This window comes from Rhinatrema bivittatum, chromosome 2 (genome assembly GCF_901001135.1).
Source record: "Rhinatrema bivittatum chromosome 2, aRhiBiv1.1, whole genome shotgun sequence".
Taxonomy (NCBI): Eukaryota; Metazoa; Chordata; class Amphibia; order Gymnophiona; family Rhinatrematidae; genus Rhinatrema; species Rhinatrema bivittatum.
Genome location: NC_042616.1, coordinates 684,557,600 through 684,578,329, shown reverse-complemented (window position 1 = coordinate 684,578,329; position 20,730 = coordinate 684,557,600). Strand labels below are relative to the sequence as shown.

Here is a 20,730-nt window from a genome sequence, read left to right as displayed (position 1 = left end):
GATCCAAACCAGTTGACATAGCTCAGTTCTGCCTGGAGATGGGACCTTCCAATTACAAAAAGGTTTTTTCAGACAGGTCAGCCCTGTCATAAAAGCTGGTCAGCTCTCTGACACGCCTGCCTGCTGGTCAAGCTGGGAGGGGGCAGGGGGGGTCAAGAAATCTACATGAAGAAGGACCTAATCAGAATTGGACTCATGCCATTAAATTAGTATGCATTAAGCCTCTCAATGTGCATACACTGGCTTTTAAAATCCTTGGGGGGAAAAGGACTTAGGGCAGTGACTCACCAGATTCCACTCACCAATGAGAAGAAGTCCGAGATACTGCACCCTGCCCCACCCTGCAACTGCACTGACCAACTAGATTTAAAAGCTATATGGAAGAGCTCTCCAGCACTGCTATTGTATCCAGAGTCACACTTGCCAGGGTGTTCCCCATGAACTAGGCAAGCCTTCTGCTCTCCTTCAGTGGTGAGACCCATAGCTGCTTCAGAATCAGAGAGGCCATGCTCAGCAAAGACAATCACTTCCCTCACAGCTCAGAAACCAGGGAACTTCAACGTGGGGGGAAGGGGTTAATTCCTGGTATATGGTCTATGAGCAAATTGTAGCTAAGGTAAAGTGTTATTTGTCTTCTTATTTATTCTTATCTGCTAGGCTAATTATCAGAAGTGTATTCTATGCTAAGGATTTCTTATAAGTATCTTGTCTAGCATAAGATGTTATTTTATTCTCAGTGTAAATCTGAAAAGTCTGACAAATAAAAGTCTATTTCTATGGATAAATCATGAGGTCATTCCTGAACTATTCAGTTTGGGCAGATATAGGAGAATAGAGAGAACTGTCTATAGCACTGCCACCTGAGGGGGACATGAGGTGCACAGTAGTAGACAGGATCCTGAATCCCTTATATCACATACAATATTAAGGCAAGATGCCATTGAATCTGTTACCACATCCAGTGTTGTATGTATAGGCTCAATCAGTTTAATATCGTCAGCTAGGGATGTGCATTTGTTTGAAATGAATGGGTAAAATGCATGAAAGGAGACGATTTTTGTTTCATTATTGGACCCCTGAAACAAATAGAATGTGCTCACAAATTTAAACAAACATTTTTGTTTCATTCATTTGTTTTCCATTCAGGTCTATGGCACATTCTAGTCTATGACTGTATTGAGCAAGCAGCAGGTGCCAGCAGGAACTAACGGATAACTATAGCAACCAACTCTTGCCTATGTGACATAGTACTCTTGTTAGAACCAAGGTGGGAGAAGTAGGTAAGAAGACCAGATCGAGGACAAATCATGGTGAAGCATCTTTTTAGTTAGCTTATAGCTAACAGGTCTATCCAGTAAAGTGCGGCCGCGTTTACCCCGCTCCTAACCCACGTTCTACTCACTTCCCGGCCGCGTTAGCCCTTCCTGCAATCCACAACCCCCTTTAACCTACTCCTACCACGTCCTAAAATCCCCGGGCAACCCCTTCCGCACGCGGCATGTATATTGCATGCAAACGAGCGAATTAGCTATTCCCTACCATCCAGTAACGCGCGCCCCGACTATCGCTATTGTACCCTGTCGTTTTGCCCCGCGTTTAACCTGCTAACTTACCGCCTACCCCTGCATTAGAGGCAGGGGTAAGGGTAGGCGGCAAACTTTCCTCCAGCTCCCGCTCTCCTGCCCTGGCCGCGTCCATGGGTGCCAGTCCCCGGGGCAGCCCCAGTCCTCTCCTCCTCCTGAAGCCAAAAAAAAAAAAACCCAAAAAAAAGTTGCAAGAGAGAGAGGGGAGAGGACGGGCAACCCTACCTTCGGGATTGCCAGTCCTCCCTCCCCTCCTCCCGAGGCAGGCATGAAAAGCAGCCTTGCTCCGGGAGGAGGGGGGAGGGGACTGGCAGTATAAAGCGACTTACTTTTGCAGCCCCCCCATCCGGACATCAGCGAATGCGACCGCGGCTCCCCTCTCCTGCCTCCAGCTGCTCAGGAAGATGGACGTCACGTCTTGAGCGGCCATCAGCAGAAATGGATCGCGGCTCCCCTCCCCTGCCTCCCGGCAAAGATGGACGCCTGCACGGGGAAAAGCGGCCCCTGTGCGTGCAATTGGCCGCTCAAGACGTGACGTCACATGCCGTGACGCCAAACGTCGTGACGTCACGTCTTGAGCGGCCAATTGCACGCACAGGGGCCGCTTTCCCCCGTGCAGGCGTCCATCTTAGCCGGGAGGCAGGGGAGCTGCGATCCGTTTCTGCTGATGGCCGTCTCCTCCGGAGGGCTGCAAAAAAAAGTAAGTAGCTTGGTCGCTTCACACTGCCAATCCTCTCTCCCCTCCTCCCGGAGCAAGGCTGCTTTTCGCGCCTTGCCTCGGGAGGAGGGGAGAGGGACTGGCCATCCCGAGCTTAGGATTGCCCGTCCTCTCTCCCCCCTCTCTCTCTCGCAACTTTTTTTTTTTTTTTTCGCTTTTTTCGCTTTTGTTGCTTCGGGAGGAGGAGAGAGAGGGCTGACAATCCTGAGCGTTGGAGAACTGTCCACTTCCTGGTACCTGTCATTTCAAATGTCATTTCAAATGACATTTGAAATGACAGATACCAGCGCATCCGTGAAGCGTTAGGCCCGCGCAACCCGTTTTACTGTATAGAGCTGTATAGAGCGCTCTATACAGTAAAACGGGTTTCGCGGGCCTAACGCTTCACGGACGCTTCTAAGAAGCAGCTTGCTTTTGCAAGCTATTTACATACAGGATCGAGCGGTAGGTGAGCTGCACTGTGTGTGCGGCAACCGCGGGTGCGCCGGGCACTAACGCAGCTCTTCCTACCGCTCGGTACTGGATTGACCTGTTAGTGATGCTGATGTCTTTCCACTGAAAGTCTGAGCATGTGCAAAGACGCTCCATTTGTTCAGAAGCTCTTTAAGAATTTAGAAAAGCTTTAAAAAGTACCATTGGCTATTGGCACAGAGATTTTTCTGATCTTCAGTGTTGCAGTTACAGTCAGTACACTCACTCTCTGTGACAGAAAGACAGGTACTGTTTTATGTCTGTTCACTGAGGCAGGGTAGGACTGGAGTAGGATTGAAGCAATGCCAGTGAAGACTGATCTAGTGTGTCTCTTTGATGCATCACAATGCAGACAGATTGACATGAAGAGAAATACAGTCTTGTCAGCTTTCTTGGTTCTCTTTTGAACAGTTTTTATGTGTGGGCTAAAGGAGTCAGTCAGCAGTGCACACACATATACTATGTATGTGTGTGTATGAGTGTGTCAGAGACATTTTTGCATACATTGTGAGGGATAGCCCTAGAAATAAAAAGACAGTCTGTGCACTAGCAAGCTGCTAACTCTGGGTCTGATTTACTAAGGCATTTATTTCTCCCATCCTGTATCTATGGGAAAACTGTTTGACAAGTTGCCAGTGCTTGCTAAGCACTGGCATGAACTCAGTCTATGAACTTGATTGAGTGTGTGTGACAGACACACTCATTCAGTACTGGAGTGGTTCTGTGAGTGCTGGTACCATATCGATAAATTATATTGTGATATCAAAATCCCTATTAGTCACTTCAAATTCCATCATGCCACTGTGAGGAAAGGGCATAGGAGGGAATGGAAGGGGGAGAGGACTGGGTGTTGCTGCAGAGTCAGTCCAGCCTGTGACAATTACAAGCAAGACTAGTAGAAGCACGAAAAAGGGGGGTGTCCTGGCTCTAAACCTAAAAGAGGCAGTTATTACCTGTACAAAGCCAGCTAAGCCATAAAACATTGAAATTGAGTGAAACTGCACCACTGTCATCTGATCCTCTTTCTCTTGTTTTTGTAGAGTCCCTTTGGGTCTTCATTAGACGGACAGCCCTAATTCTACTCTGGGATAGAGAGCTTAGGAGAAGGGGCAAATCATTTGTAACAGCATTTCCCCTGAGGCTGCCTGAAATGGTGAGCTCCTGTATCATAAGGGAGAAGGAATTTGGTAATAGTGTGGCAGTCTGGAGTTTTAGTTCTGGGTGTTCTCTTCTATTTTAGGCTCCAGCCTAGATCAGGAAGAAAGAGGAGGCAGCGCTGCCTGGCCGGTGCCTTCATAGGGCTGGAAGGGAGAATGGATAGAGTGAGAGCTTCTCCCCCTTTTTCAGAGTTTTGCGTTTTTTCAGTCTAGGACCTATGCGTTGCTGGGAGATTTATTTCCTCTCTTAAGGAGGCCAGAAGGTGTCTCTATACCCCTTTGTCTAGATCAAGAGGGAATTGCAGTGAACTCAAGGAAATGGAATAAGCTTGTTTGCGTTTGTCTACCTGAGTTTAGGAAAGGAGGTTTTTCCTCCCACCCTTCCTTACCCTACAATTGAGAGGTAGTTAGACTTCTCAGTGAGAGGCCTTTCCTGAAGGAAGCTCTATTGCCATCTGTTTTAGAGAGATTGAGGGAAGAAGAGGAATTGTTGACATTTGGAGACCCCCAAAGGAGTCTTCACCATGGGACACATATCATTCCACTCTCTGGAGGGTGAGCAGTCTCAGGATTCAGTACTAAGGGACCCTTCCACAGAGATGGAGGAACTTCACATCTGTATTCCCATGAGAATAGTTAAACCTGGAAGTAACTGAAATTCATCTTGTTGATGCACCTAATCTGTTTGCATCAAATCACAGTAAACTTTTATTTGAATACCCAACAGTCCAGCTTGTTCTGTCCTTGAACCTTCCATGAAGAGCCATAGTAACATACAATGAAGGGATTTCACCCATATCCCGGGCCTTGAAAGGATTGTCAATTTTGTCTGACTGCAGGGCCATTTCCCAGCCAGCCTCACTCACCCTGATGCAGACAACTCTTCATGGCAGGGACACACCATGCTTCCTCTTCCCAGGTCTCCCTTAGATGTGGGCACACAGTGCACCTTTGGATGATGTCACTAGCCCCTGCCTATCTAAACCTCAGCCATGGAGCCAACAAATGCCTCAGTAACAGGTCCCCCTACTCTGCAGTGCGTGTTCCTAGCTCCTTCTTCATCTCAGTTCTGCCTTGTATGTTCCTGCCTTGGTCTGGTCCTTGCCTTTGCTTAGCCTTGCTTTTGCTGTTGCTTTGCCTTGCTCCCCTTTGCCTCATCCCAGTCCTGTCTTCTCCCCCTTGGATTGATCTCTCATGTATGACCTCTGCCTGGACCTTGACTGTGCCTATCTGCTGCCTGCCACAACATTTGCCATGATCTCAACTGTAGCTGTCTGTCACCTGCCATGACCATTGTCTGGACCTCAACCATACCTGTTCGCCTCCTGCCATGACCATTTACTGGAACTTGACTGTGCATGTCTGCCGCCTGCCATGACTATTGATGGACCTCAGCCACTGACTGTTCTCTATAGGACCTCACATAAGTTCTGCTGGATCTCGAATCCAAAGACTTAACCTGTGGAGGAAGGGGCTGGTATAGGTGAAACAGATCTTGTCCCTATCTGACAAGTCTACCTATTGCTGGTGAGGGCCCAGCTGGGTCACCAGTGGGACAGCACCAATCTCACCACAGTGCAAGGGCTCACACATTTCAACAAGGATATCCTTTCCCCAAAAGATAAAGAACCCACACCACGGGACAAAAGGACTAGTGATTGTGACATTGGAACTCAGCCCCAGGGTTTTTATGGCCCATTAGAATTCAAGTCATACCCTGAATTGGACTTACATTTTGAAGCAGGTGCAAAAGGTGGAAGAAACCATAGTAGGCTGGTATTAGTAAAGCGAAGGTAAAGAAAAGAGAAGCAGAAGTGCAATTCCCAAAGCCAGCAGCACACGCCTCCATGATTACTGCTTCTGAGTTAAAGGAGGAAGTATTTTCAACAACTAATTCTCAGGAAAAAACTTGTCTGTGATTCTCTGAATCAGAAGATATTGAAGAGCTTGTAGATGAAGACAATTTTGGAAGTCTAGGCAGTAGTCTCCAGTGAGGTGATGTGGGAGATAGATGATATTGATGATGTTGAGAGCAATCCCCAGGAAGAGAAGGCAGTACAGGTAATGAGTGTAAGTGATGCTCCTGGCCTTTATCCGCATGGTTCACCCTTAATCTCAACTCCAGAGCCAGCATCAGCCCCCAAGGATAGAGACAAGAAATCATGGAATACATCCCTGGTCTGGAATCACTTTAAAATGAGGGAGATCCTGCATTTTGCTCACTGTATTCACTGCAGTAAGGCCATAAGTCGAGGGAAGATAGTGACATCTGACAAATGCTGGTTTGCAGCATCCCTTGTAGAAGCAGCATCTACTAGCATTGGCATCAGAAAAGGGCGGCAGTACTAGCCTGCAGACATCTGCCACTCAAAGCAAAAGCCATAGGAAAGGGGTGAAAAAGGAGAAGACCTTTTCCCAAGCTGATCCCATAGCTCCTTCCACCAGTCAAGTGGCAGGCCAGCAGCCTCTGCCAAGTCTCTGCAGTGGCAAACCACCATAGAAGAAATGGGGTGGTGTTCTGTATCACTGTAGTAGGACAAGAAATAGGCAGCATTGAAAGTAGTAACAAGGTGCATCAGGAAAATGATTATTCTGCATGACCAGCCCTGCAGATAGTGGAAAATCTGGGCTTTGCTGCACTCAGTAGTCCAGAATTACAAATTGTCCTACAGGACTACATTCAGTAGGCATGTTAATCCTACCCTATACAACCAGTGCTGTAGTAACTTGCCAGTGCAGCTGGCTAAAGCAGAAGGCAGTATCATGCATTTCACCAGCAACATCTGAACCAATGAAAATGCTACACGTGCCTACCTCTCCCTGATGGCACAATGGTGGAAGCTGGCCAAGATGGGGCAGATAGCAGCTCTAGCAGGCACCGAGTATCATGATGCAGGTGGGCTGTGCTACACACCCAGGTGGTATCCTATTAGCCATAAGAAATATGCTGGAATGTTTGCAGCTAGATGAGAGTGGCAGGACTCTTCATGCAGACTTTTTGTGACAGATAGTGGTGCAAATATGATAAGGGCAGTGGAAGATGGGGACTGTTGTGAGATCCATTGCTTTGCACATGTTGCACTCACCATCCACAGAACTCCTAGGCCAGCCCCATCTGCCCGGTGACACCTCCCTGCCGTGCCCGGGTATTTGGCTTCAGCGGTCTGCCTTCCATATTTGACTTCGCTCGCACTCTCGGACGCAGGGACCTTGGCCTCGCCGCCAGCTTCCAGCCCCACCCAGGGTTCCCCTAGGCGCGTATGGCACCGGCTGCAATTTAAAGGGCCAATGGTGGGAAACCTGTGCCCGTCCCGGAGGATGACATCATCATCTCGGGCCTATTTAAGGCTCCTTCGGGCCATACCCAGACGACTTGGCAATGAGTCTCCTGCGTTGCTTCCTCTCAGGATCCTGCACTACTCCTGGAATGGCTTCGATTCCAGTACTTGACTCCTGTTCCAATTCCTGGTTCCTGCTCCTTACTCCTAGTACCTTTTCCCCTTGTATGGATCTCTCTGGCTTCTGGACCTCAGATCAGACTTCACCTTGCTTGTTTGCTGTCTTCCCTTGGACCTCGGATCAGACTTCACCTTGCCTGCTAGCCACCAGCCATTGGCCCTCGGTCTGGTCTTCACCTTGCCTGCTAGCCACCAGCCATTGACCTTTGGTCTGGCCTTCACCTCATCTGCTAGCCGCCGGTACCTGGACCCTGATCTGGCCCTTACCTTGCCAGCCAACCATCTGCCTTCAAACCTCTCTCCGGCTACACCCTCAGGCCCTCTGACCTTACGCCAATGTATCTCCACAGGGGCCCACCTAAGACCAGCCATCCCCGGAACCCAAGGGCTCAACCTGCGGGGGATGTGGGCTGGTATTGGCAAAGCTTCAGCTGGCCCCTGTCTTCCTCCGGCCTCGTCTCCTGACGTTGGTGACCTGCAAGGGGTTTCCCCCTCAGGTAGCGTCAACACCAACTCAGGCTAAGGGTCCATGGTTCACGTCGGGTTCCTACAGCACTTGACAGTAAAGGATGCCCTGGGGCTAGGGCCCAAGGAACATGGGATTCCAATCATGGAGGACCTGATACAAATGAGCAGGAAGATAGTGGGTATATTTATTAAAGTGTGAAGGGTAAGCAGCTTCTCATGAGAAGCAGGAAGAATCCGGGATGTTTCAAAAGTGCCTGGTTTAAGATGTTGCCACCTACTGGAATTCCACCTATCTGATTCTGCAGAGGTTAGTGGAGCATCAGATACCCCTTCATGATCTGTTTCTAGAAACAAGATAGATATGTATTCACTTTGAGGCATCATGATTGGGTTTTGATGAGGCAACTGATTCAAATCCTGAAGCCCTTCAAGGATGCCATGGAGGATCTAAGTTCCAGAAGCATCACCCTGAGCAGGATCATCCCCATAATAAATATTCTAGCAGAGAAGTTTAAGGGTTTCTATGAGCAAGAGGGAATGGAAGGAGATGTGTTATAGTTTGTGGACTCAATTCAGCAGCAGTTGCAAGTGAGATTGAAACCTTTGATAGAAAACCATACTTACATGCTTGCCATAGTTTGTGGTCCACAGGTGAAAGGGAGTCTTGCCCACCAGTCTCGGCATCTCACATACATGAAGGACAAAGTGGCAGCAATAGTACATGAATAAGAGCACCAGAGGCATAGGCACAGTAGGGATATTGCTTAGGAAAGAGTGGCCACCCCAATAGTACAGGCATGAGTAGCACCCTGTCACCTACCAATTCCTCTCCATCTCAATACACCAAAGTCATGCCCTTACAGGACTATTTCTCCTGCCATAGATAAAGCAGCTGGTAAGAGAGAACTTGACCCTACCCCAGCAGAAATGTCTGCAACATTCTATCTAACAGAGCCCATTGAGGACATGGACACAGATCTGCTGGAATATTGGACACATAAGCCCATAAGCGGGCCAAACCTGACCAAGGTGGCTCAGCATTATCTTTTCTACCCAGCAACCAGCATGTCCAGTGAACATGTCTTGTCAATGGCAGGAAACATTGTAAGCCCTCATTATTCAAGGCTGGTGCAAGAGTTGATGCAAAAGTTGGTTTTTCTAAAAATCAATCTGCCTTTGAGCTTTCCAGAATTTCCATGCAAGTGGCAATGTGACTGACAGCATCTTCGAGGTCTTTCTGATCATCTGCCTAGCTTCCAAGTCCCGATGTACCATCCTGGGGGGGGGGGGGGGGTCTTGCTGCCACTCTGCCAAACTGCCATGCCCCTGATGTACAATCTTGGGGCTTTTTTTACCACTCTAGCTGCCATGCCCCTGATTTTCAACTTTGTGGGTCTTGCTACCACTCTGCCTAGCTACCTTTTCCATGGTACTATACTTTGTGGATCTTACTGCTAGTCTGCCTAGCAGCCATGCTCCTGATGTAGCACCCTGGAGGTCTTTCTGCCACTCCATGCCTCTAATACACCACCATGGTGGGGGGAGGTTCTTACTGCTACTCTACCTAGCCATGCTCCAATGTACATTATTGGGGATCTTGTTGCCACTTTACCTAGCTGCCATGCCCCTTGGAGGTCTTCCTGCCACTCTGCCTGGCTCCTGATGTGCCACCTTGGATGTCTTGCTGCCTCTGAGCCTTACCTGCCATACTCCAAACTCTACACCTTGGGGTCTTGCTGCCATTCTTCCTTTCTGCTATATCCTTTATGTTAGACCTTGGGGGTTTTGCTGCCACTTTGTCTTGCTGCTGCTACCGCTAGTTACTCTTCTGGGGGGGGGGGGGGGAGAGTGAGTGAGCGAGAATGTTTGTTTGAGACCCTGTGTGTGTGTGAGAGACAACATGTATGTGTGTGATTGAGAGTCTGTGTGTATGAGAGAACACATGAGTATAAGGGTGTCATTGAGAACCTCTTTGCGTGAAACAGAGCATGGGTGTGTGATTGAGAGCTTGTGTGTGTTTGAGATCCTTTGTGTCTGAGAGACAGCATTTATGTAAGTGTGTGTTTGAGAACCTATATGTGTGAGAGAGCATGTGTGTATGTGATTGAAAGCCTGTGTATGTAAGTGAGAGAAAGAGAGTGCATGAATGTCTGTGCGATTGAGAGCCTGTGTGTAAGAGAGAGCATGTGTATATATGTGTGATTGAGAGACTATGTAAATGAGAGAGAGTTCTTGAGTGTGACAGAGAGAGGAGAAAGTTGCTAGCAAAACCCCTCTCTCCTCCTGCTAATTTACAACAATCTCAGGGCACCTGTAAACAGTGTTCCCAGGTATGGAGAGCAGAGCATTTTTTATCCTTATTTTTAATTATTGGATCTTTGTGTCTGCTGCTTCAAAATATTTTATTGGTGTCTATAAATTTTTAAACTAAATTTTTAATTATTGGGTATTCCATTCATGAGTTGTCTTGAAATAATCTGTTCTTTTTATTATTATGGTTTTACTGCTACTGATTTTATATTTCTTGATTTGTTTTATGAGGACTGGTGATGTTTCTCTTTTTCCTTTGTTGTACTGCATACAGAGCCTCTGGCTTGTTGTGCTTTCCAGTTCAGTTTTTGTCTGCATGTTTCTATTTATGCTTTATGGTCTCTTTATCTTTTCTAATTGAGGGTCTACTCTGTACATGTGACCGACGTGAGGTATTCTGCTAGCATGTAGTTTCTGTGTAGGACTCTATAGCAGCCTGGCTTGTGCCATTTTCCTAATAGGAGGAGTATTGGAGTTTTAAGGCTTGGTGAAATATTTTCAGTGTTGACTTTTCTTAGGTAAGGTGGGTACTGTTTGAGTGCTGGAAGCTGGTGCTGTTCTGGTATGGGATATTTACTATTTATGTAATTTCTGTTCAGATCGAGTACCCTTATCTTTCCCTTGTGTCATTCTTAAAAATAAAAGTAAATTTCTGGCATGGATTGTAAGGAGCAGTGTGTCCATCAGGCGTGATAGGAAAAAGGTTGATAACCACTGTACTAGACCCATAGTTAATAATCTCTTTATGTATATGGAGGCTCTGCATCTCAAAGGCATTAGAGATATACTTAATAAAACCACAAAAGCGGCTCCTCCCTTGTCTAATTCAATTAATTTCAATTAACTAATTATTTCAGGGAGAATTACTGGGGCATCGCTCTACACTGCCTTCCCAGGAGGAGATATCACGAGGCATCATCTTTCCTTAACCAAGCACCATCTCAAGTGAGAAGACCTAGCTGCTTGTCCTCAGAACCCCCTTTTAAAGGCAACAGGCAGAAGAGGAAGATCTAGCCTATGGTCACTGGCGAGTCAGGAGGATGTTATACAGCTAATTATGACTAATACATATCCTGGCTTGATTAAGAGTATTTGAAGTTTAACAGTCTTCTGCAGAAATAATACATATGCTGCCTACATCTACTTTGTGTGACAAATGCCTCCTTCGTTTCTCAAAACGTTATGATTTTAAAGCAATAGTACTGGCTGGTGTAATCCCACTCTTGGGGCACATAAAATGAGAGAGGTGTCTGATGTCTGCGAGCTGAGCATCAATGGACTTGGGCACAAAAGCAAGGGCTGTATCTCCTCTGCTGGACAGGGAAAACACCAAATGATACTTCTTTCTCCTCTGTGATCCCTCTGACTTCACCCCAACTTCTTCTACATGCTGACAGATGCCTCTCTCAAACCCATACTTTGGGATAAAGCATTGTCCTACAAAAACGTTATCTTCAACAAAATATTTTATTTTTCCACAATCCAAGTATTTCCAGCAGTCAGAGTAAAACTCCTTAAAATCGGTGATTTCTCAGGGTGCATAGGATTCTATGCAGCATATAATCTGTAGTAAAATCACCAACACCAACAAAACATTCATCTTCCAAATATTTACTTCAATAGAAAGGCACCAAAATTGCCTCCTATCCTTCCCCAAGGCAGACCAAATTCGGTACTCACTGGACCCCCACACCAACATCAGCTCAGAGTTAGACTCTTTAGTATAGCTTTTCATTTTCAAGAGGATCTCAACGAGACGTTTATGTGCCATAATTCTCCCAGACCACCTCCAGACATAAAAGCCCAGCTGTGTTTCACTGATCTCCCATGCCTGGCTCTGCTGCATGAAGCAACCCAGCAGCCTCCCTACTCTACAACCCAAAAGACCAGCGTGAAAAGGAAAAAGACACTTTCCTGCTCTGAACACCCCATTATATTGACACCAAGGAAGTTCTTCCCTATAATACTTCCTTAAAGAAATATCCCAAAACCTCTCCTCTGTCAAAATGGCACATCACCATAACCCACTAATAAAGGTTAAGTGACCTGCTTTGGAAATTCTCCAAAACAAAATTCTAGCAACCAGGACTTGTGATGGGTCCCCTGTTATTTCCTTCTTTTCTGACTTTATAGATTTTTTTTCTTATATATCTATTTATTTATTTTTTAAGACTAAAAGGTTTGTACTTTTTATTATGGCCCTACCTCATTTTTAGAAATTTCCTACCTTGAGTACATTCTTAATGTGTGTGACTAAAATTGTACTTTATACATATTAGTATAAGGTGCCTGTATGATGTTCTGAAGAAGGTAAGTGCTTCAGGACGTCAATTTACTTAGATTTATACCTATGGGAGTAACTAAATAGGAGGAGCCATCAAGTTATAAATATCAGGAATAAAATGCCAATCAAAATGAAATAATGGGCTCTTGTGCATTTTACATAACTGTTAACTCACAGGGTCATTTATCATTTTGAATTAAGTGTTCTTTCAGTTTTTCTTGTGCTTTGTATTTCTCATCATTCTTGCATATGGGCAGGAGGTTCCAAGGACCTGAAATTTAATAGGAAATGATGCAGGGCACAGAGCTCACTTGGAACTGGAATTAAGTAGTGCCAATTTTCAAATTGGAGCTTGGAAAAATTATCTAATGCAGAATATGTGAGAAAACAAATCTGAGCTCTAGCCTTGGAGAATAAAAACAAATGGATTATTTGTGGATTACAAAACCTTTTATTAGACCAGCATAATCCAAGGGTGCTAGATATGAGCTTTCTTGACCATGTTAGACCCCTTTTGCAGACATCTGAAGGCAAGGGCCACAATGGTCTTGAGAGCTAACATGCAACACTTTTTGATGTCTTACATGTGGGTATCAAAGCCTGTGCTTAAATTTAAGTTTTGCTAATTATTATCATCATCATTTATTCATATCACACTTTTCCAACAGAGGAGTTCAAAGCATGTTACAACAAGTTTTGACTTTATAATAAATATTGAGTACATCAGTAACTTGGATCTCAACAGTTATAAATTACAGTTCATGTGGGCTAAAATTACATTGAAACAGAAATACCAGTAGAGAAAATGTAGGAACTCTGTCCACATGGGCACAGTACATGATCATTACTGGAATATTCCTCTCTTGGCCTCAAGAAACAGTAAAACCTGAACTATTCCATCTTTTGATATTACATATAGTATCAAGAATGCAGGATTCAGAAGCTCTGCCTCTTTGAGGGGTGTCTCTTGCATAGAGATGTGAATTGGAACCGGACTCGGTTCTGATTCTGGTTCCGATTCACATCGTGGTTTTTTTTCGTCCGGCCCGATCACGGTTTTGTTTATCGGCTGCGCCCGAGCCGATAAACACGACCCCGAGACGATAAAACACGACCCGCGGCTCGTGGGTTTTCAACCCACGAGCCGCGGGCCGATTTTAATTTTTTTTTTTTAAATTATTTTTTACTTTGGGACCTCCGACTTAATATCACCATGATATTAAGTCGGAGGTCCCAAAGTAAAAAATAATTAAAAAAAAAAAAATTGAAATCGGCCCGCGGCTCGTGGGTTGAAAACCGGATGCTCAATTTTGCCAGCGTCCGGTTTCCGAACCCGTGGCTGTCAGCAGGTTTGAGAACCGACGCCGCAAAATTGAGCGTCGGCTGTCAAACTTGCTGACAGCCGCTGCTCCTGTCAAAAAAGAGGCACTAGGGACGCGCTAGTGCCCCTAGCGCCTTTTTACCGTGGGCCCTAATTTGAATATTTTGTTTTAGTGAATTGTGCGCACAGGAGAGTGGCCTGTGCATGCGCCAGGAGAGCGGGCGCTCGCCCGCTCTCCCGCGATTTTTACTGTATCAGCCTGTATGTATCTGGAGCTGTGACTCCCATAAAAGACTGATACTTTGTAAGAACAGCACCTGGAACAGAAGCTGTTTGCAAGTTTGCTGCAGTGCCACTGTTTCCGTGCAAATAATTGCGAGCAGTATACGGATTCTGGGGAAGAAAGAGAATTCAATATCCTATTTACCTTGTAAAATGTAATCTTTAAGGTGTAACCTTTCTCTTCAGTTATACTTTACTCAGCAAATTCCACAAAACAAGATCAGGGCACTGCATACTTAATTTCCTTTGAAGTTTTTTAAACCTAGCAGAAGCTGACTAAGAGAGAACTGTTTCTCAAGGATTTTGCAATGTAAGGCATGCTGTGGCTTGATCTAAAACATGATTAAACACAGACATAAACTGCTGTCTGTTCAGCTGATTTGACATAAAAAGACTGAAAGAAAAAGAACAAAAGGAATGAAACAGCAGGCCAGTTTTCTTTAATAGCAGCATGTCATGCTTTGATTTAGGTTCAGGCTGAGTGGGGTCAGGATGCTAGCATAAGCTTGAAGCATTAGCAGGCGAAACCATGGTAGAGGTTACTCTAGGTCAGACTGTCAGGCATCTGTGCTTCCAGACAGAATAGGAAATTGAGCGCTGAAATGTGGAAAAACAGACCATGATGAACTCTGGTAATCTATCAGAAGATCCAAACTGCAGATAGATAGTAAGGCACCTTTTCGCTAGGTAGGGCCAGTGACATGCATTTAAAAGCACATATTCCAGATGTCTTCATTTTTGTTGGCAGAATATTACTTAGGATCTGATTCACTAAGGTTGTCCTTCCATTCTGGGACCATGAGAAAAGATCTTGCTGAATCAGGCCCTTATTTTTCTTTTTTTAAGATTTTCTTAATACTTTTTGAATTCACTTCACTTCAGTGGTTTACACTGTCATGTTGCACTACCAGGGCTGGTACAAACGTGTTAGGTACCAAGGCAAATGTTTAACCCTGTTCTCTGTGCCTCCCTCTATCTCCCCGCCCCCACCGTCTTTCCTACTGGCAACAGCTCCAGCACAGCCTTTCCTACTACCAGTGGTGGCGATGGTTCTGGTAGAATGCTGTCTCCTTTGGAAGAGGTGACGCTGGCAAAGCATCACCCCTCTCTTTCCCCCATGCCCCAGTTTTTTTCTCTCTCCCCATGCCCAGCTGCATAACCCTTTCTCTCTCTCCACCCCCATCATGTATCCGATATTCCACCATCGCCGGCTTTCTCGTCCTCCATCCACTGCCCATTGTGCACATAAGTTTTCCAAGTGAGCAGGGGAGGAGGGGGGGTCCCCCCCTTTTTCTGTTTGTACACCGCCCTCCAATGTTCGCTATAACTTTTGGCAGGCTATGTGCAACTTTTATGCAAATTTTTATAGGCTGAGTTCAAATGCGTGCGCTGTGAGCCAATTGTACCTGAGCAAGAACAACGCAAATATTATTGGACAGTTTTATTTAACTGTTTTAATGAAAAACAAGTTCAACTTCTTTTGACTGCATGGACAATTTTTGTTCACATAGCAGAATAATTTTCAGTGACAAATGATGCCCTTAAGGCTGCTATAGATTCTTACACAGAACCTATATGGTATCAGAATACCTTACCTCAGTCACATACGCAGAACATGGACAGATCCTCACCAAATACAGAATAAAGAGACTAAGAGAGCATAAAATAGAAATAGAAATGTGCAGACAAAAATGAACTGGAAACTGAAACAAGCCAGACTCTTTATACAGTGAAGCAATGGAAAACAGAAATATTACCATTCCTCAAAAAACATCAAGCAATAAAATCAAGGAATACATACTAATTAAAAAAGCAAACATTCCCAAAAAACAAATTAAGAGAATATTCAACAATTAAAAATTCATAAAAATTTCACAAAAAACAATAAATATTTCTGTTAGGGTTAGTTAGTATGTGGGCCCTGGGCCAAGGTGAGAGGTGGTACTGCCCACAGGGAGGAGCCCCACGAGCCTCATCATCAGGAGGCAAGGCCTCAGCTGACGTCAGACACAGTATCAGTCTAGAGCCTTTATTAAAGAGATAAGTGGCACTACCCGTGGAGCAGGGGGTGCCAGAGAGGAGGTCTCACAGACCCAGAGACACAGGGTCAGTGGAATCGGGGATACCCAGAGAGGATACCTCCGTAGAACTGGTATTGGTCCTCAGATCGGGGTACACAGATGAGGTCTTCAAAAGAGATGGTAATGGCCCATGGAATGGGGTACACCGAAGAAGGTTCTCAGCAGAGTCAGTAGTGGTCCGCAGAACAGGGTACGCCAAAGAGGTCCTCAGTAGAGATGGTAATGGCCCGCGGAGCAGGATACACAGAAGAGTCGTCTATGGATCCATCTGAAACCCCTGGCTAGAGACCACATAGCCCAGAAAAGGGACAGACTCCTTGTGGAAAGAGCATTTTTCCAACTTGGCGTACAACTGGTTATCCGTTAAGTGTTGCAGAACGTTGGTGACATCCTGGAGATGGCTCTTGAGGTCTTGAGAAAATACAAGAATGTCATCCAAATAGACCACGACACAAGTGTAGAGCATGTCTCTGAAGATTCCATTCATCATATTCTGGAACACCGCTGGAGCATTGCAGAGGCCAAATGGCATGACCAGATATTCAAAATGGCCATCGCGGGTGTTAAATGCCGTTTTCCATTCATTGCCCTGGCGTATCCTGATCAAATTATAAGCTCCTCTGATGTCCAATTTGGTAAATATCTTGGCCCCCTGGAGCCTGTCAAACAGTTCAGAGATTAATGGCAGGGGGCAGAGATCCTTTAGAGTAATTTCATTTAAGCCGCAGTAATCTATGCACGGCCAGAGGAAGCCGTTCTTTTTCCCCACAAAAAAAGAACCCTGCTCCAGCGGGAGACTTGGAAGGCCGAATGAAGCCTTTAGCCAAATTTTCTTGTATATATTCAGACATGGCTTTTGTCTCAGTCAGAGAAAGTGGTTAGAGTCTTCCTCGAGGAGACTCAGTGTTGGGCAACAAATTTATAACGCAATCAAAGGAGCGATGCGGAGGTAAGATGTCTGTGGCTTTCTTTGAGAACACATCCTGGAAGGAGGAATACTGTGGTGGAAGCCCCGGAATGGATGGCAGTGCAGCTAGGCAGGGCATCGGGGACACGGTCTCCAAACATTTTTTATGGCAGTAGTCACCCCAATGAGACAATTGAAGAGTACGCCAATCAAATTGTGGAGTATGTATTTTGAGCCATGGCAATCCTAGGACCACAGGATGTATAGCCTTGTCCAAAATCAGAAAGGAAATAGTCTCTGTGTGTAGAGATCCTATGCGAAGTCGAATGGGGATCGTGGAGAAGGTAACTTCACCAGGTAATGGTTCACCATGGATAGAAGAGAGTAACAATGGTGTCAGCATATGGACGGTGGGAATCCGCAGATCTACGAGTTGCCGGAGGATAAGGTTTCCACCGGCTCCGGAGTCGACTAATGCCAGGGTGTGAAACTCTTGGATGTCCAAATTAATGGTGACAGGCAGGGTTAACAGAGGAGAGGGTGCGGTCAAGCCTAGGAAGAGTCCTCTGGCAGTTTCTAGGCCTGGGAGTTTCCTGGACAGAGTGGGCAGGAGGGTACCACATGACCCAATTGGCCACAATATATGCAAAGGCCAGTCTTCAAGCGATGATGTTTCTCCTTAGAGGATAGGTGACTACGACCCATTTGCATTGGTTCCTCATCCTTGGTGCTTGGTGTAGTGACATCCTGAGTAGCTGATGTTGGGTGAATGCGTGGAGCATTAGAAGCTGTTCTATTGGTTCCTCTGACCTCTTGGGAACGTTCACGCAGATGACAGTTCATGTGACCAGCGAGGTCTATAAGGGAGTCCAAGTCCTCAGGGAGTTCTCATGCTGCCAACTCGTCCTTGATACATGGACTCAGGCCCTCGAGGAATATGGCACGCAGGCAGCCCAAGTCCCAGTGTAGTTCAGATGAGAGAGTCCTAAACTCGTTGACGTAGTCAGTCAGTGATCTGGAACCTTGTTGCAGGTGTAATAGCGTTGATCCGGAGATGGCCTTTTGACCTGGGTCGTCGAACATAGTGCAAAAAAGGGCGAGGAAGCCCAGTAGGTCATTAAGGATTGGATCCGTACGTTCCCAAAGAGGCGATGCCCAGGCCAATGCTTTCCCATCCAGAAGGGATAAGATATATGTAGTCTTGGAAACTACATCAGGAATATATGCAGGTTATAAGGAAAAGCGCATGTTGCACTGGTTCAAGAAGCCCTTACATAGTAAGGGGTCACCTGCAAAGCGAGGAGATGCCGGCAAGGGCACTGGAGGCCAGAAGGGTGGCGCATGCGGAGCTGAGTTAGGCTTGGCAGGTGTCGGAACAGAGTCCAGCCGATTATTCAGTTGGTTGATGGTGCTAGCCAAAGTCTCTAGGATCTTCTGCTGTTCTGTGATTCGTTGGGCCAGGCCAAGGATGGCCTGAATGGCTGAAACCTGTGCCGGGTCCATGGACTTGGCAATCTGTTAGGGTTAGTTAGTTTGAGGGCCCTGAGCCGAGGTGCGAGATGGTACTGCCCACAGGGAGGAGCCCCGTGAGCCTCACCGTTGGGAGGCGAGGTCTCAGCTGATGTCAGACACAGTCTAGAGTCTTTATTAAAGAGATAGAGTGGCACTACCAGCAGAGCGGGTGGTGCCAGAGAAGAAGTCTCACAGACCCAGAGACACAGGGTTGGTGGAACGGGGGATACCCAGAGAGGATACCTCTGTAGAGTTGGTAATGGTCCGCAGAGCGGGGTACACTGATGAGGTCTTCAGTAGAGATGTTAGTGGCCCATGGAATGGGGTACACTGAAGAAGGTTCTCAGCAGAGTCAGTAGTGGTCCGCAGAGTGGGGTATGCCGATGAGGTCCTCAGTAGAGTTGGCAGTGGCCCACGGAGCACAGTACACTGAAGAGGATCCTCAGCAGAGATGGTAGTGGTCTGCAGAGCGAGGTATGTCAATGAGGTCCTTAGTAGAGATGGTAAAGGTCCGTGGAGTGGAGTACACCGGAGAGGGTCTTCATTAGAGATGATAGCGGTCTGCAGAGCGGGGTACGCCTGATGAGGTCCTTAGTAGAGATGGTAATGGTCCGTGGAGTGGGGTACACCAGTGAAGGTCCTCCGAGAAGATGATAGCAGTCTGCAGAGCGGGGAACACCGATGAGGTCCTCGGTAGAACAGGAAGTAGTCCGCAGAGCGGGGTACTCAAGAAAAGAGTAGCAGTAATTACAAGGAAGCCCCTGGGAACATCATATGACAGGGCAAAGGTAGCGCTGGCGCCATTTCTACAACGCATCGCAGGCCCGAGAGTAAAAGATCACACCGGGACCCCCGCTCTGGACCCCAGGTAATTTAAGGCATTTTGGGGGGGTTCGGGAGGGTGGGGGATTTATTTTAAAGGGTCGGGTGGGTTTTAGGGTTGTTTTAGTGTGCCGGTTTTTCCGCCCTCCCCCTTCCCCTCCCCCTTCCCCCGATTTACGATTTTTGACGATAAATCGGGGGAATTCCTATTGTATCGCGCTTCTAACGATTTTTGACGATTTAAAATATATCGGACGATATTTTAAATCGTCAAAAAACGATTCACATCCCTATTATCTAGCTTGTCTTCACCGGGTTGTCTCCAGGCTTGTTCCTGCTATTCTTCTCCTTGCCTTCCTGCCTGCCTATCCATCACTTGTCTTACTCCTTGGATGGATACCCGGCATTGACCTCAGTTTGGATATTGGATACAACTGACTGCTGCCTGCCTCTGATGACTGCCTGGAGCTTAGACATCTCTGACTGATGCTTGCCCTTAACCACTGCTTGAACCTTGCACCCGTCTGAATGCCGCCTGCCCATGACCCTAACTAAACATGGACCTCCACTTCAGTCACCAGCAGAGATCCCACTTATGTCCTGCAGGCCTCAGCACCCAAAGCCTCAACCCAAAGGGAATGTGGGCTGGTACAGGTGAAGGTCCTGACAAGACTCTGTCTTGCTTAGGTCCACCTGCTAATGGTGAGAACTTGCAGGGCTCCTTCCTGCAGGTAGCGGCAGTTCCACCAGATCCAAGTGTCCACAGATGCAACAGGTTGCTGAGGCCATGGACTTAGTGGACTTAATTTCACTGCAGGCCATACCTGGCATAGCCCACAAACAAAAATGAAGGGAACAAATATTATCTCAAATAATTTCATTATAAATGCTTACAAAATACAATTTATTAGACATGCCATGTGAGACTTATCTTCAGTCTTAAAAAGCTTCCCAAAAACATTTACTTTACCAACCAAAAATATCACTGAGACAATATAAAAAACACTCATACCAACAAAACACACAACTGCAATCATTACCCATATAATAAAACATATATATGACCCCAACAGAGGCCCCCGTTTCGCTAACACACTGAGGGGCGGATTTTCAGAGCCCTGCTCGCCGGGAAGCCTATTTTACATAGGCCTACCGGCGCGCGCAGAGCCCCGGGACTCGCGTAAGTCCCGGGGTTCTCCGAGGGGGGCGTTTCGGGGGCGTGTCGGCAGCGTTTTGGGGGCGGGTACGGGGGCGTGGCTACGGCCCGGGGCGGTCCGGGGGCGTGGCCGCGCCCTCCGTACCCGCCCCCAGGTCGCGGCCCGGCGCGCAAGAGGCCCGCTGGCGCGCGGGGATAGC

The 20,730-nt window shown here is 46.6% G+C and overlaps 1 long non-coding RNA gene across 1 annotated transcript in view; it reads left to right on the top strand.

Moving 5' to 3' along the window:
• Window positions 1-274: 274 nt before the first annotated feature.
• The window catches only part of LOC115085481, a 41,429-nt gene continuing 20,973 nt past the window's right edge, over window positions 275-20,730 (top strand). The window contains exon 1 of the long non-coding RNA XR_003854860.1: window positions 275-616. This is a non-coding gene — a long non-coding RNA (uncharacterized LOC115085481). The remainder of the gene's footprint in view (window positions 617-20,730) is intronic.